This window comes from Dasypus novemcinctus, chromosome 5 (genome assembly GCF_030445035.2).
Source record: "Dasypus novemcinctus isolate mDasNov1 chromosome 5, mDasNov1.1.hap2, whole genome shotgun sequence".
NCBI classification, from domain to species: Eukaryota; Metazoa; Chordata; class Mammalia; order Cingulata; family Dasypodidae; genus Dasypus; species Dasypus novemcinctus.
In genome coordinates this window covers 100,357,251-100,372,010 of record NC_080677.1, presented here as the reverse complement: position 1 = coordinate 100,372,010, position 14,760 = coordinate 100,357,251, and the positions used below count along the sequence as shown (strand labels likewise).

General features: G+C 37.6%; 1 protein-coding gene across 13 annotated transcripts in view; it reads left to right on the top strand.

The window, feature by feature from the left end:
• The window catches only part of CADPS2 (calcium dependent secretion activator 2), a 613,932-nt gene that overhangs the window by 152,275 nt on the left and 446,897 nt on the right, over positions 1-14,760 (top strand). The gene's annotated exons all lie outside the window — the stretch shown is intronic.

Below are 14,760 nucleotides of genomic sequence, written 5' to 3'. Positions count from 1 at the left end.
GTCTCTATATGAAAAGTAGAATAACAAGATGTTTAGGCAATTGGTTAGATTTGTATTTCATTGATGGTATGTATCAGAGGCTACTTAATGCAACTTGAGGGAGATTTATATTACCCCAGCCTTGATCTGTGTACTTGGTATATAAGTATATAAGCCTTGCTTACCAAATAGATGTAGGAAATTAATCTTGTGGCAATAGTGGTGATGTTTTCTAACTGGATCTTAACAAATATAGGGCCTTACCCTTCATCTTGTAAGATTCAGGGCTTACACTGAAGCTGTGAATCTTACAAGATAAAATGTGAAGTCCTATATTTGCATCATGTAATAAAAGTAAAGAAAAACCCAAAATCTGTTTGTGATGAAGAAAATACAGCTCTGGTACATAACTTGTGTTGTGAAATTTTAAGTTAAAAATAGAGCATAGTTTTAGTTTTGATTCAGGCCTCATGATAGTGCAAGATGCTAACATTAGAGAAGTTGAGAGATACATGGGAGCTCTCTGCCACTTTTGTGTAAATATAAAATTACTCCGAAATAAGTGCAGTTAAAGTAAGCATATGATGTGGCTACAGTTAAGGAAATACTTGACTTGTGTTAATAAAAATATTGTAAAAAAAATAAGACACTGGGGCAATATATGGAAGAAAATGTCACTGTACATACCAGACAACAGATCTTACAGTGATGAAAGACACAATCTCTAAAATTTTTATTTTTTTAATTCAAATTGTCTTAATGTTTTTGTATTGTTTATTTTTTAATTATTTCATCTTCTTACTAATTTTATTTGGTTCTTTTGTTGGCTTTAGTTTTAGAGAGGTTTTGTTTTTTGTTTTTTTTAAAGATTTATTTATTTATTTAATCCTCCCCCCCTCCCCTGGTTGTCTGTTCTTCGTGTCTATTTGCTGCGTCTTGTTTCTTTGTCCGCTTCTGTTGTCGTCAGCGGCACGGGAAGTGTGGGCGGCGCCATTCCTGGGCAGGCTGCTCTTTCTTTTTCACGCTGGGCGGCTTTCCTCACGGGCACACTCCTTGCGCGTGGGGCTCCCCCACGCGGGGGACACCCTTGCGTGGCACGGCACTCCTTGCGCGCATCAGCGCTGCGCATGGGCAGCTCCACACGGGTCAAGGAGGCCCGGGGTTTGAACCGCGGACCTCCCATATGGTAGACGGACGCCCTAACCACTGGGCCAAAGTCCGTTTCCCTAGAGAGGTTTTGGATCATAGAAATGTCACAGCAGTGGCGGGAGAGGATCACTGTCAGTGATGTGATGATGCATGGGAAGGAGTTTATCTGGGACCTGCCTCTAAGGCATATGAATATGTTCAGGTGTTCATGGAACATTATCTTGGTGGGTGGAGAGCCACACAATAACTGAAAGAATATTGAATTCCCATCCTGGGGAATTATGCTACATGCTTTTGTTGCAGCAGAGAGAAGTTGGATGATCGCAGTATTGAAAGCCAGGATGTGAGAAAACCCTGAGAAGGAAGATTTATTTCAACCGGCTGGGCCCGGCGGACTCCTGTCCAAAAAGCTGAGCCCAGAATAGGGTTTTTGGGTCCCTTTTATACAGAGGATGTAGGAGTGGGGAGTCAAACAGTGCTTTTATTCAAAAAGGACTTTATTTGTAAGTTTCTTAGAGTTTTAAGTGTCTGAGTACCAGATAGATTTTGAATTAACCTATCCCCCACATTCCAGGTAAGCTTGAATTAACATATCCCCCACATTCTGTCTGGATGTAAGTTCAAATACAGGTTCAGTTTGCATCCTCCCTATGGAGCCTGTATCAATTAATTGGCTTTCCAGGAACTAGGCATACTTGGATATAGAATAAGATAAGTTCGAATTCAGGTATAGGCCATATTACTTTAATAGGACAGCAAGAATCCCCGAGTGCAAGGGCAATTAGTCTGGTGAAGGAAGATAGGTCATTATGCCAGGTCCTTGACATTGATGATAGTACTTTTGAACTTTTTCTTGTGAACTTGAAACTTATCCTAGTATTTTATACTGCCTAATAGTTACCTCCTGAAAGCCTCCTTGTTGCTCAAATGTGGCCTCTCTCATAAATACACTATCCCCCCATCCCCTGCATGCCCACCCCCAGCATGGGACAGGACTCCTGCAGATGAGCCTCCGTGGCGCTGAGGGATTACTACCAAGCTCCAACAAGCAATACATTTGGAAAAAGACCTTGACCAAAAGGGGGAAGTATTAAATACAAATGAGTTTTTATGGCTAAGAGATTCAGAGTGAGTCAGGAGGCCATTCTGGAGGTTACACTTATACAGGTCTCAGCAGGATCTCATTGATTGCCACAGTACACAGTACATAGTGCAGAGCTCCTGAGGACTGTAGAGATATCCAGACACTATAAACAGGGCAGGCAGCTCAGGAATTTGGCACCTCATCAGTGGGCCTTACTTTGGAATTTATGCTCCCCAGTGTAACAGAGTTAGACTCATTTATAGGTTCTCTACACCTGGCTCTTCTGCGCCTTTTACTTACTTGAACCTATAATTAGCACTATACTAGATAAATATATGACCCAGAGACTTAAACATTTGATCCATCCATGTGCCTGTTGAGCCCTGTATTTCAGCTGAATTGCAACACCTGTTCTCCAGTTCATTGAACTCACCTAGGACAGCTAACAAGGAGATAATGATGGGCAATGCCCATCCCAAGGAAAAGAGAGTGTCTGCAAATGCAAGCAGGATAGGTCCATTCACCCGCCCCATGGCATCTAAGCTCCCTCTCAAATAGAAGAAGAGTGAGCATCACCATGCTAAAACCCTCAAGATTGGGGAATGAGCAATTGACTTAAGTAGATTATTATTACTCTATAGACTTATTATTCTAGCAATGGAAGAACTCTTATCATTGATGTAAAGGCAATGGCTTTTACATCACCAGAGGTTCTGAGGATAGGAGAGGGAAGACTAGATGTAATATGGGGGCATTTTAGGGACATTGGATTTGTCCTGCATGATGTTGCTGTGATGGATCCAGGCTATTGTATATTTTGTCATAACTTACAAAATTATGTGGGACAAAGTATAATGTAAACTGTAGACCATGGTTAGTAGCAATGCTTCAATATGTGTTCATCAGTTGTAACAAATGTATCACATTGATGAAGGATGTTGTTAATGTGGGACAGTGTGGAAGAGGAAGAAAGTGGGGCATATGGAGTTCCCTTAATTTTTTATGTAACATTTATGTAATCTAAAGCTCCTTTAAAAATAAAATTTAATTATAAAATAAAAAAATATTGTAGCTCTAATGAGAGAGAGCATAACCCCATTGTATTCTATATGAGTATTGTGTTCTCGTTAGGGCACTATATATAAATTGAAATGTGTGGACAAATTTAGGATTCTCAGATTTTAAATATATTCATATGGAGATTGAAGGAACTGGAGCTGATTAGCCTGGAGACAGATTAGACTTGAGTTGTATGTGGTCCCAAGAATAAAACTAGGACTAAAGTGGAACCTGAAATGGGAAAAATTTCAACCTAATATCACCAGAGTTTGGTTGCACTGCCTAAGCACAGAATGGACTAGTGAGTTTAGCATCCCTGGAAGCTAGATTTTCTGGCTGTGCATTACAATCACTTGGGATACATATTGTGCAAATTGGTCCCTATGCTCATTTCCAGAAATACTGAACCAGAAATTCAGAATCTATACTTTTAAAAGCTCTTGGAGATGATTCTCCTACTACTAGTAGATTGTTCACCAGTGGAATTTGATTTACTAGGATTGTTGTAGAAAAAGATGTAAGCATTGAAGAAATGGTTTGATCAAGTCTTTTCTGTTTTTTGGTAGTATTCCAAGCTAGTTTTGTCAAACTGTCTCTGTACTGTCTTTGTGTGACCCTCAAACTGGTATTTAGATTTGTGATATTAAATAATATGTTTTCGAAGTCTGCATTTCTGATGTGCATTTGGGGAGAGATTTTCCAGGTAATAAGTTGTTGATTCTCAATAAATTCTTGAGTGAATGAATACATATTTTTGTGGAGCAATATATATAAGGTGAAAAAAGCTGTTCCTCATTTTTTCATGAAAGTTATTTAACTTTTTGGGTAGATAACATTTTTGTACACTTTGCTCTAACAATGCTAGTACTGCCTGCTATTATTACCTTTATATAGTATTTTTTTGGGGTCACAGAAAAATATCCACAGCTATCTAATTTTTTTCTTCCAATATCTCATTTTGGGAGTTGATATAAATATTATTAATCACAGGACTTGTCCAGTATCATATATTTGGTAAGCATCTGAGTCTAATCCAAATTATTTGACTCTTTATAGTAGGCTACAGTTGTTTCACAGTTGCCGTTTTAAACACAGCTGTGTCAGGTGCTGTATGAAGCACTTCAAAAAATATTTTTATTCTATACAATAAACTTTTTAAGCAGATGGAATTATTCCCATTTTACAGATGATGTTGAGAACCTCACATTTCCAAAAAGTTTATTAGAAACATATTCTTGAGTTCCACTAAAGACCTTTTGAATGAGAATTCCTGGGAATGTGACCCAATATCTAAATTTTGAACCTGTACCTGAATGATTTTGATCCACTCTAGATTTTGGGAAACAAATTAATCTAGTTTTGTGTGTGTGTGTGTTTAACATCTTCTAGAACATATAAATATTTGCTTTATGGAAAGGAGCCATCTCTGCCATGGTTACCATTGTATCCCAGAGTTTGGCACACAAATGTGTTCAATAAATACTTGTAGAATAAATGTGAATATTGCCTAATTTGTTGTTCTATCTAGAAATTATATATTTATTTTTAAAATTCTTATTTTCCCTTATAACCTTCTTTTTCTCAAAGTATTTCAGTGTGACTGTGGAATTTCTTTTGAATATGAGTGTTCTCAATTTCATGGTTTTGTTTTTTCTTAAATATGCCGGATATATCAGAGGCATGGTTGGCTTGGTTTCTTCTAACTTGAGATTCTGTGATTCTGTGATCATTTTTGGCTTCATAAGTCTTTTGAAGTATGTATTTTTAAGAGATGTTATATATTGTTTGCTGAATGCAATTGTTTTCAGCTATTAATCTATCTGAGGTAATTTGCTCATTTATTAACTTTAGTAGCCTTTAGCTGGGATAATCATTTCTAACCATGAAATATATATGAAAAATCCTAATGAATGTGTATAACCAACTTAATTGAAAACTTATTTCCCTATTCTTGGAATACATGTTCTTCTCAAGTCTGCTATATAATTTTTTCTCTCATCTCCAAAAATGCTATTCATAAAATAGTAATTTTGTGAATTTTCCCTCTTAGTTACAAAAATTGTTTATTTTCTGTAGACAACTGAAAGTTTTCTGACTATTCTTAAATTACTTATATCGTCAGATAATTGGTTTACTTTATTTCTCCTTAATACCTGGAACCTTATTATGAGACTCAGCTGTATTTTTTCCTCTCCAGATTACTTGACCAAAAACATTTTTTCAAGGTACATTCATTTTTTAAAAAGGTAAATAATTTCTTTCAACTGGATCATAACACAGGATTAGGTCTTTCTGGGTTGGTATTTATGGTGTTCTTTTGTGTGTGTGCACATGTGTCTTTATGTGTCTTTATGCCGGTTTTAATAAATATTTACTATGATTACTGGTCAGTGTTCCACAGAAGTATATACTGTGAAGGTTATAATTAATGATTTTTCCCTAACAGTGTAATTTCTATGGCATTCTTTGGTTTAAATAATGGACCATAAAGTAATAAGAATAATAAAGAAGAAATCTGTTTTTGAAATTGTATCAATCTTTTCCCCATAAAATTGGCATAATTAGAAAAATAAAATGGGCCCATATGTCTAAACCATTACTAGGCAGGCATAATGGTAAAATAGGGCCCCAAGAGGGAAGGAAGAAAGAAATGGCAGGTAGCTTAGATAAGCTACTTAATGAAAGTTAGCAGATATAATCACAGTGATTTTATGGTTGCTATTTGTTGTTAGATTCTGTTATACTTTCACCTTTTTAATTTTCATTTGAGTTTTATCTTTTCTTTCAAGCACCTCACTCTCTGGAAGGAAGCATAACATGGACACTAATTCTTCAAGTGTTTGTTTTTTCATTGTGTCAACATTCTTATTTGAATTTTTATTTCTTATTTCAGTTTAGAAAACTTTAGCTGACTCTGTGGATAGGTAAACACGTTTTTTCCCCCAACGTGTTGCTTTCCAACTTGATCTTCCCATTAGATATCTGCTTCTGTTTCACAGCACTTGGGTGGACTTCGTCCAAACAAAACTAAGGACAGAGTATTTGTAACCTATATATAGACAAGGAAATGGCCTTTTTCTTGAAGATCTCCAAAAGATAGTACATAACTGCTAACCAACTGCTTTTAGAATATAATATACACTTTCACATTTTGTTCCTGTGCAAAAATTGGATGTTAGAATATTTTTTTCTTTTTGGTGGGCTTCCTTTGTTCCTAACTTCTCAGAAAGAATGTGTTGTTTTCTTAGTACTTCCGTTTGTTTACATTCTCTTCTGGTGTCAAAGAATGGGTGGGAGTTACAGAGACCTTTAATCTTTTAAAAAATTACCAAAGCAACATTGAACTAAATCTTAGCCTTGGCCACATGATCACTACTACCACCATTTGCTGTTTAGATTCCCTACCTATATAATGAGACACTTATGAAATCCTTTAATAAATTTTAAATAATTGCTTTCAGTATTTATTTATAAATTTCATATAGAAAGAAAAAATACTCACTTTCATCTCAAACACATGAGCTATGATTTTGCCCTTTTAATTTTGCATATTATATGTAAAAAATATACTCTTCAATTTTAGAGTTGAGAAGTTTTCCTGTTTATTACTTTAAGAACAGTTTATAATAGAAATAATATATATTTATTTAGAGGAAAAAGAAATTTTTAAAAAGGGGAAAAGAAGCTAATATCACCTGTAATTCCAACACCTTTCGACAGCTCCTTTTAACAGTTTGGTCTTTCTATATTTTATATACAAAAGTGGAATCATTTTTATTTTTAACATATTTTGTAAGCATTCTCTTATATCAAATATTCTCCATAAACATGGGTTTTATTAGCTGTAAAACAGACCTTTTTGTGGCTTTATCTAAATTTTATTTAATTTTTTTCTTATTTTTAGAGACTTTGTTTTCTCTATTTTTTTGCTAATAAAATGAATAATTGCTGAAATTTATTCATTTACATCCCTAAACTGGTTCATCTTTGATAAATTTCTACAAGTGAAATTCCTGAATTTTAGGAGATGAGCATTTTTCAAGCTCTTTATACAGATTACCAATTTACCCTCCAGAAAATTAGTAACAATTTATGCTCTTTTACCAATAATGAGAGTGCCATGTTTTGTTTTTTTTTCCTTTCAACTTGGTATTATCATGAAATATGTGCTGTTAGGTACACCTGCTTTTTTGTGCTGTTAGTGATGTTGAAAACTTCGTTATGTGTTTTGGTCATTCATATTTCTTTGCTTGTGAATTACCTATTTATGGTCTTTGTCCATTTTTCCATTTAGATGGCCATATTTTAGATCCTTATTTATAAGTATTTTTTATATACCAAGAACACAAAGAATTCTGTTAATCCTTTTGTGTCCTTTTTGTTTCCTTACATCTGACATTCTTTTCTATTTTAGTAAATGAAAGACATGTTCACATTCCAAAGAGAGACTAAATCCTCTTTTATTTCTTTTACATTATATTTTCTTGTTCATAAAGCATTGATGACAGTGGTTTGCCTCATACTCTTCTTTCTCCCTGCTCATTTCAATTACCAGCCCTATTGGTTAGTAGCTATGCGACTTACTATACTTTCAATTGTGTTATACTTTGGTGTAATTCATGTCATTGCTATTGCCACTGTCTCCACATCTGTAGAAGGGGGATGAAGATCTTAAAGCTCCTTCAGTTACACAAATCTCAATTTTTTTTTATATTTCTCCTTTTCCTTGTCTCTCTTTCCCACATGCTCCTGCATTCCCAAAATGGAAAGAATAAAAAAGAACATGGATTGAAACTATACCTTCAGAAAAAATCTCCAAATCATGACTTGAAAACCTTTATACATATTCATGTAAAAAAAAATTGCATTTGCTGCTCTTACTTTGTAGTCCAGAACACCAAGGAATTTGACTTAAGGAGTTAGAATCTTCTAAGGGAATTGGGAATGTCTACCACCAGCAATCATTTTGGTATTATTCCTTGTTTTTTATCTAACTTCTTCCCCTGACATTTTATCCTAACTCTTAATATTTAATATTTAAGTGCAATTGTTTAATGGTTAATTTATGAAAACTGAGAATGCATTTTTAAAAATTTAATTCGCTTCCTTTATTAGAATTGTACAGTGTAAAGTGCTACTTCGTCTTGTGTGTGCAAGCTACAGGGTGAGGGACTGAGACGATATCTATTGAAATATTTTGATGAAAATGCCTTGGTATCATTTTACTTTGGAATAGAAAGATTTACTTTTCTTCTTCCCAGGGAGGTTTGACCTGTTAGATCTCTTTTAAACTTTGAAATAATGACATAGAAAGGCCTATTTTTACATAGTGAGTCGATGATTGCTAAGTAAACCAAGATTGACAGCCTGTGGAAGGTGGCAAGATAAAAGGTCAACACATTCAGAGCTGAAATCTAGTAACCAGTAATAAGAAGTAAGGTTTTAAATTTGCATTGAGCTCTGCAGATCACATTGTATTTGTTATTTTTGCTATTAGCCATTTTAGTTCACATTATTTTTTTCTTATATTCTAAGGATGACACTTTAAATTAAGTATGCTTATAAGAATCTGGAGGGAAGCGGACTTGCCCCAGCAGTTAAGGTGGCCGTCTACCACATGGGAGGTCCACGGTTCAAACCCCGGGCCTCCTTGACCCGTGTGGAGCTGGCCCATGTGCAGTGCTGATGCGCAAGGAGTGCCGTTCCACACAGGGGTGTCCCCGCATAGGGGATCCTCACGTGCAAGGAGTGCGCCACATAAGGAGAGCTGCCCAGCGCCAAAGAAAGTGCAGCTTGCCTAAGAATGGCACCGCCCACACGGAGAAATGACACAACAAGATGACACAGCAAAAAGAAACACTGATTACCGTGCTGCTGACAACAACAGAAGCGGACAAAGAAAACACAACAAATAGACACAGAGAACAGACAACCGGGGTGGGGGGGAAGGGGAGAGAGATAAATAAATAAATAAATCTTTTTAAAAAAGTAGGTAAGAATCTGGAAAATGTGTTTTCATGTCTGAGGTTACTATTTGTATTTAAGGTAGCTTGGCTTATGCGTTTGGTATTTTGTAGTGCTGTATGCATTCTTGACATCATCCATTTTGTTATGAGTACTGGATTATCCATAGGTTTTATAATTTTGTTACATGGTGATAGCTGAGGAAATTATCTTGTTTGAGAATTTTCCTCCTCTTTCTTTATGTGTTTTTTTGTTTTGTTTTGTTTTGTTTTTAGGAAACTGAGATTATGACTTTTTCAAGCCTACTCATCAAATTTGTGACAGGAGGCAGAACTAGACCTCTCTCTATTAACTCTTAATCTTCTCTTTCCTTCTGCTTCTACATTCTTATAGATGGATATTGGATATTTACAGGAAGCCTCTGGGTGAGTAGACCTAGTGCCAATTCCCAGTTTATTCAACCAATGAAATAGACATGTAACTGAAGCCAGGTAGCCACGGCAGAAGTACTTGCTGCTTTACCTCAGTGCAACATTCTCTCATTCGCAGACCCAATTAGAGAGCACTCAGTACAGGATTAACACAGCTTTGAGGGTAGGACGATGGCAGAGCAGAGATGCCTATTTCTGTGCTGTGTCATAGTCTGTTTTTGTATTTGTTTTTAGGAGGAACCAGGGATTGAACCCAGGACCTCGTACATGGGAAACAGGTGTTCAACCACTGAGCTATATCTGCTGCCCAAAGAAAGTTGATTTATTCATCTGTTTGTTCATTTTTTGTTTTTAGGACGTACCAAGGAAGTAGGTGCTCAGTCACTTGAGCTCCTTAGTCTTTTTATACTTTGGCCTGACATCACAATTAAGAAAGAGAATACAAAATAATATGTGTTTGTAATATTTTTTAAAGGAAATGTTTATAAATATCATGCTATCAGGCACTCTTAGTTCTTTAAACTCAGCATCAGCAGTGCCATAATTCCCCTCAGAGAAGAAGCTAAGTTAATGCTTGGAAGATCTCTGAGCAATGGCATTGACTGCCACTGAAAAACCCATTTGGTCACAGATTACATTTAGAAGATTACTACATCATTAATCAGGGAAATGCTTTTTAACTTTAAATATCTTATTCCTTAAGAAGTTGTTTAGTTCACTTATTTTATTTTAAATTATCTTGTCAGTTAAGGTGTTCAGTAGCATTTCTTTGAACATACCAATATTAGTTTTCTACCTTACAGGCAAACTATACCTTATTGGATACTCTTTGTATCAGAAAGTTCTTCGTAAATTTACAGTTCAAATTCTCCTTCATTCCTTGATAGTTGTTCAGTTTCCAAAATTTCAGGGGTCAACAATAAAATCCCATTTCCCTAAGTCTCTTTGTGCTCTCTAAAGAGTCATGAAATTTGTGCTTTCTTAGATGTCACTTGAAGTTAGTTAAATACATTTCCCCATTCATCTCCTGTCAGAGTTACTCAATAGTTATTTTTATCATTAAGCTTCTATTTTTAAAGCTTTCTGTCTTTTCTTTGACCTCAGGGGTGAGATCTTGACAGGAAACATACATACCCTTGTTAGCACACATTTCAGTGTGTACTGGTCTCACCTAAGAATATTCCAAAATTTTTTCTCCCATAGTAATAAAAGTGGATAGAGAAAGCTGTTGGAAAGCTTAAAGCATTGAACCAAATATCTAAGCCTATGACTAGCTAAGATAGTAATTCGTCATCTCTTTTCTATTACACTGTTGGTTTAGCTTATATAATTTGATTACCTTTATATTAATATTGGAAATACTAACTGAAAGACTTGTGTTCATTTGACACTACATGAAATACACTAAAAACATGGCCCCTACCATTTAACACTTTACAGTTTAAAAAATCTATTCATTTTTGTCATTGAAGTTACTTCTATGATAGAGAATCTTTTCATAAGGACGTTAGGAAAAGCATCATTTAATTTGCATTCTGGTTTGTGATGGGACATTTAGTTAAAAGTGGTTAAGCCTAGTGAGTTAATAAGATTTAATGTCTTTGAAGAAAGGTACTGTGGGGGTTTGGAGCTATATGTATCCCAGAAAAACATGTTCTTAAACTTAATCCATTCCTGTAGGTGTGAACTCATTGTAAATAGGACCTTTTCCTGAAGTTACTTCAGTTCACTGTGGCCCAGGATGGGTTTTAATCGTATTACTGGAGACCATTATAAGTGGAATGAAATTCAAACAGAGAAAGCCACAGGGAGCAGCCAGAAGCTGCACATCAGTGGAACCCGGAGGAGAAGGGAGAGACCTGGAGACACCACCATCTGCCTTGACATGTGACAAGCTAATGACCGAGGCTCACGAGCAGCCAGCTGCAGAATGTGACAGTCTTCAGGGAGAAACCTGAGCCTTGATAATACCTTGATTTGGACTTACTTCTAACCTCAAAACCATGAGTAAATAAATTCCCATATTTAAGCCAACCCATCTCATGGCATTTGCTTGAGCAGTCTGGGAAACCAAATCAGTTATCTGTTTGAAAACAATTTCATGCTGTTTAGGAAATGCCCATATAATTTAGGGGACAAGGAGATAATATCCTATCCATGCACATTTATTCCATAAACCTTCAAGTGTCCTCTCAGTGAGGTGCCACTCAGGAGGCATGGGTTCTAATATCTTGATCTCAGTTACTGGGTGTTCTGGTTTAAGTTATGTTCCCAACCAAAACTGAGGGAGAGAGAGAAACGGCAAGATGGTGGCAGAGTAAGGAGCACCTAGAGTCAGCTCCTGCTACAGGGCAGATAGTAAACACCCAGAGCTCTCTGGAGCTAGCTGAAGCACCTGTTTGGGGGCTTCAGGAAGCCAGAAGGGCATCCTGCAACATCCTTGAAGGAATGGAAGAAGGAAGCTGCCCATCTGCAGAGAAGACTGGTAAGTAGAGCACTCCAAGTTGCTGAGGCTGGTGCCCATCCTCCACCGGAGGCACAAGCCATCTTGGGAGATGTTTGTGGCTGGAATTGAAAGCTCCACTTCCCAAAAACGGGGAAGAAGAGATGGTTGGGCACCATCTTCAGCTAATGATCAGTAAATTCAGCGGGCCAAAGTATAATCCTTAGAACAGCTAAAGTTTGAGCCTGTCCAAGTCTGAAAGAGGCCAGAAGCTGCCATCCTAACTCCACACCTGGCACCAGGTGAAGTGGGGCGAACTGAAAATCCCAGTGCTGGTGGCAACCGGCTTCTTTCTATCCAGGTCAGATTGCAAGCCTAGCCTAAGACCCAGTGCCACCACTGATAAGGAGGAAGCTGCATGTATCTGTGCCAGCCTCTCTGGGAAATTGCCGGCCAAGCCACAGAGGCCAGTGATTGTCCTACTCTGGTTACACAAGCTTCCCAGGCGCTGTTCTGTGACCAGAAGTGGAAGCTCCATTTCCCAAAAACAGGGAAGGAGGAGACGATTGGATGCCGTTTTCTGCTACTGATTGGTAGACTCGGATGGCTAAGAAATAACCCTAGGAACAGCTGGGGTGTGAATTTGTCCAAGCCTCCATTTTGACTCCATCCCCAGCCTGAGGGGAAGCCGACCTGACCAAATATCACAGTGACCTTAGGAACAGGTTTCTTTCACCTGGATCAGCCTACAGCCCTAGCCTAGGCTTCAGTCCCACCTCTGGCAGGGAGGAGTCTGGCTAGCTCAGCACCAGTCTATCCAGGTAACTGAGGGTACCTTTGACTGGCACAAACTGAATAATTAAAAGTCTACCAGGGCAACTGTGGTCATCTTGGACCCACACTGCATAGATGCTGCCCACACCTGCAGCTCCATCTGTGCTCAGGCAGGGGAGAAAGGGGTATGAAGCTTCATCAGTCTCTCTGAGCAACTACAGCCTAGGCCTGCATGACTTGGATTATTCCACACAACTGTGACTCTGTCCCTACCTCTGGGAAAAGAAAAAGTTGGGAGAAGCTTCATTTGTCCCTGGGGCAATGAGGACAGTTTGAACCTCCACGGTTTATAGCATCAGTTACATCCTTGGCTCCTACTGCACAACCAGCAAGAGAGAAAGGGCAGGAAGCCCTAAACTAAAGAGAAAAACTGCACCCAGAATAAATACTCTAGTAATCCCGATGCCAAGACACCAACCAAAAATTACAGTCCACACCAAGAAACAGGAAGCTATGACCCAGTTAAAGGAACAAGATAAGCCTCCAGATGACATAAAAGAGTTGAGGCAACTAATTATAGTTGTTCAAACAAATCTCCTTAATAAATTCAATGGGATGGCTGGGAAGGTTAAGGATATTAAGAAGATGTTGGATGAGCACAAATATCCAAGGAGGAATTTGGAGGCATGCATATAGGAGTAACAGATCTTATGGCGATGAAATGTGCAATCAATGAAATTTTTAAAAAAACATTGAAATCATAGAATAGCAGATTTGAGGAGGCCATAAGAAAGGATTGGTGAGCTTGAAGAAATGGCCTCTGAAAGTGAACATACAAAAGAAGAGATGAAGAAAAGAATGGAAAAATTGAACAAGATCTCAGTGAACTAAACAGCAGCCAGAGAAGTACTGTAATGGGTGTCACAGAGGGAGGAGGGAAGGGTGAAGGGGCAGAAGGAATATTTGAAGAAATAATGTTAGAAAATTTCCCAGCCCTATTGAGGGACAAAGCTACCCATGTCCAAAAAGCACAACATACTCCCATCCAAAAAGGTCCAAATGGACCAGCTCCAAGACACATGTTAATCAGAATGTCAAATGCCAGGGACAAGGAGAGGGTTCTGAGAGCAGCGGGAGAGGAGCAGTGCATGATATATAAGGGATACCCAATAAGATTAAGCGCTGATTTCTCACCAGGGGCCATGGAGGCAAGAAGACAGTGGTCTGATATATTTGGGATGCTACGAGAGAAAAATTTGCGGGCAAGAATCTTATATCCAGCAGAACTGTCTTTCAAAAATGAGGGTGAGATTGGAATGTTCACAGATAAACAGAAACTGAGAGAATTTCTAGGCAAGAGACCAGATTTTCAGGAAATACTGGAGGGTGTGCTGAAGCCTGGAAAGAAAGGACAGATGAATGAGGCCTGGAAGAAAGTCTAGAAATGAAGATTATACAATAAAAGTAACTGAAAGTGTCAAAAGAGTGGTGAAAATAAAATATGACAGATAAAACTCTAGTCAGGAATAAACATAACCAACCATGTTAAAGGACTTGTATTCAGAAAATTGCAATCCAATGTTTAAAGAAAGCCAAAAGTCCTGGGTGGTTGGAAGAACATTCCATGCTCAAGGATTAGAAGGCTAAATATCATTAAGATGTCATTTCTACTCAAATTGATATGCAGATTCGGTGCGACCCTGATAAAAATTCCACCAGCATTTAAAAAAAAAATTGAAAACACAATTAGCAAATTTATTTGGAAGTGTGGGGGGTCCTGAATAGCCAGAAACATCATAAAAGGAGAAGCGAACCGTCATCTCCAGACTTTGAATCATACTGCTGAGCTGTAGTGGTGGAGGCAGTGTGGTGCTGGC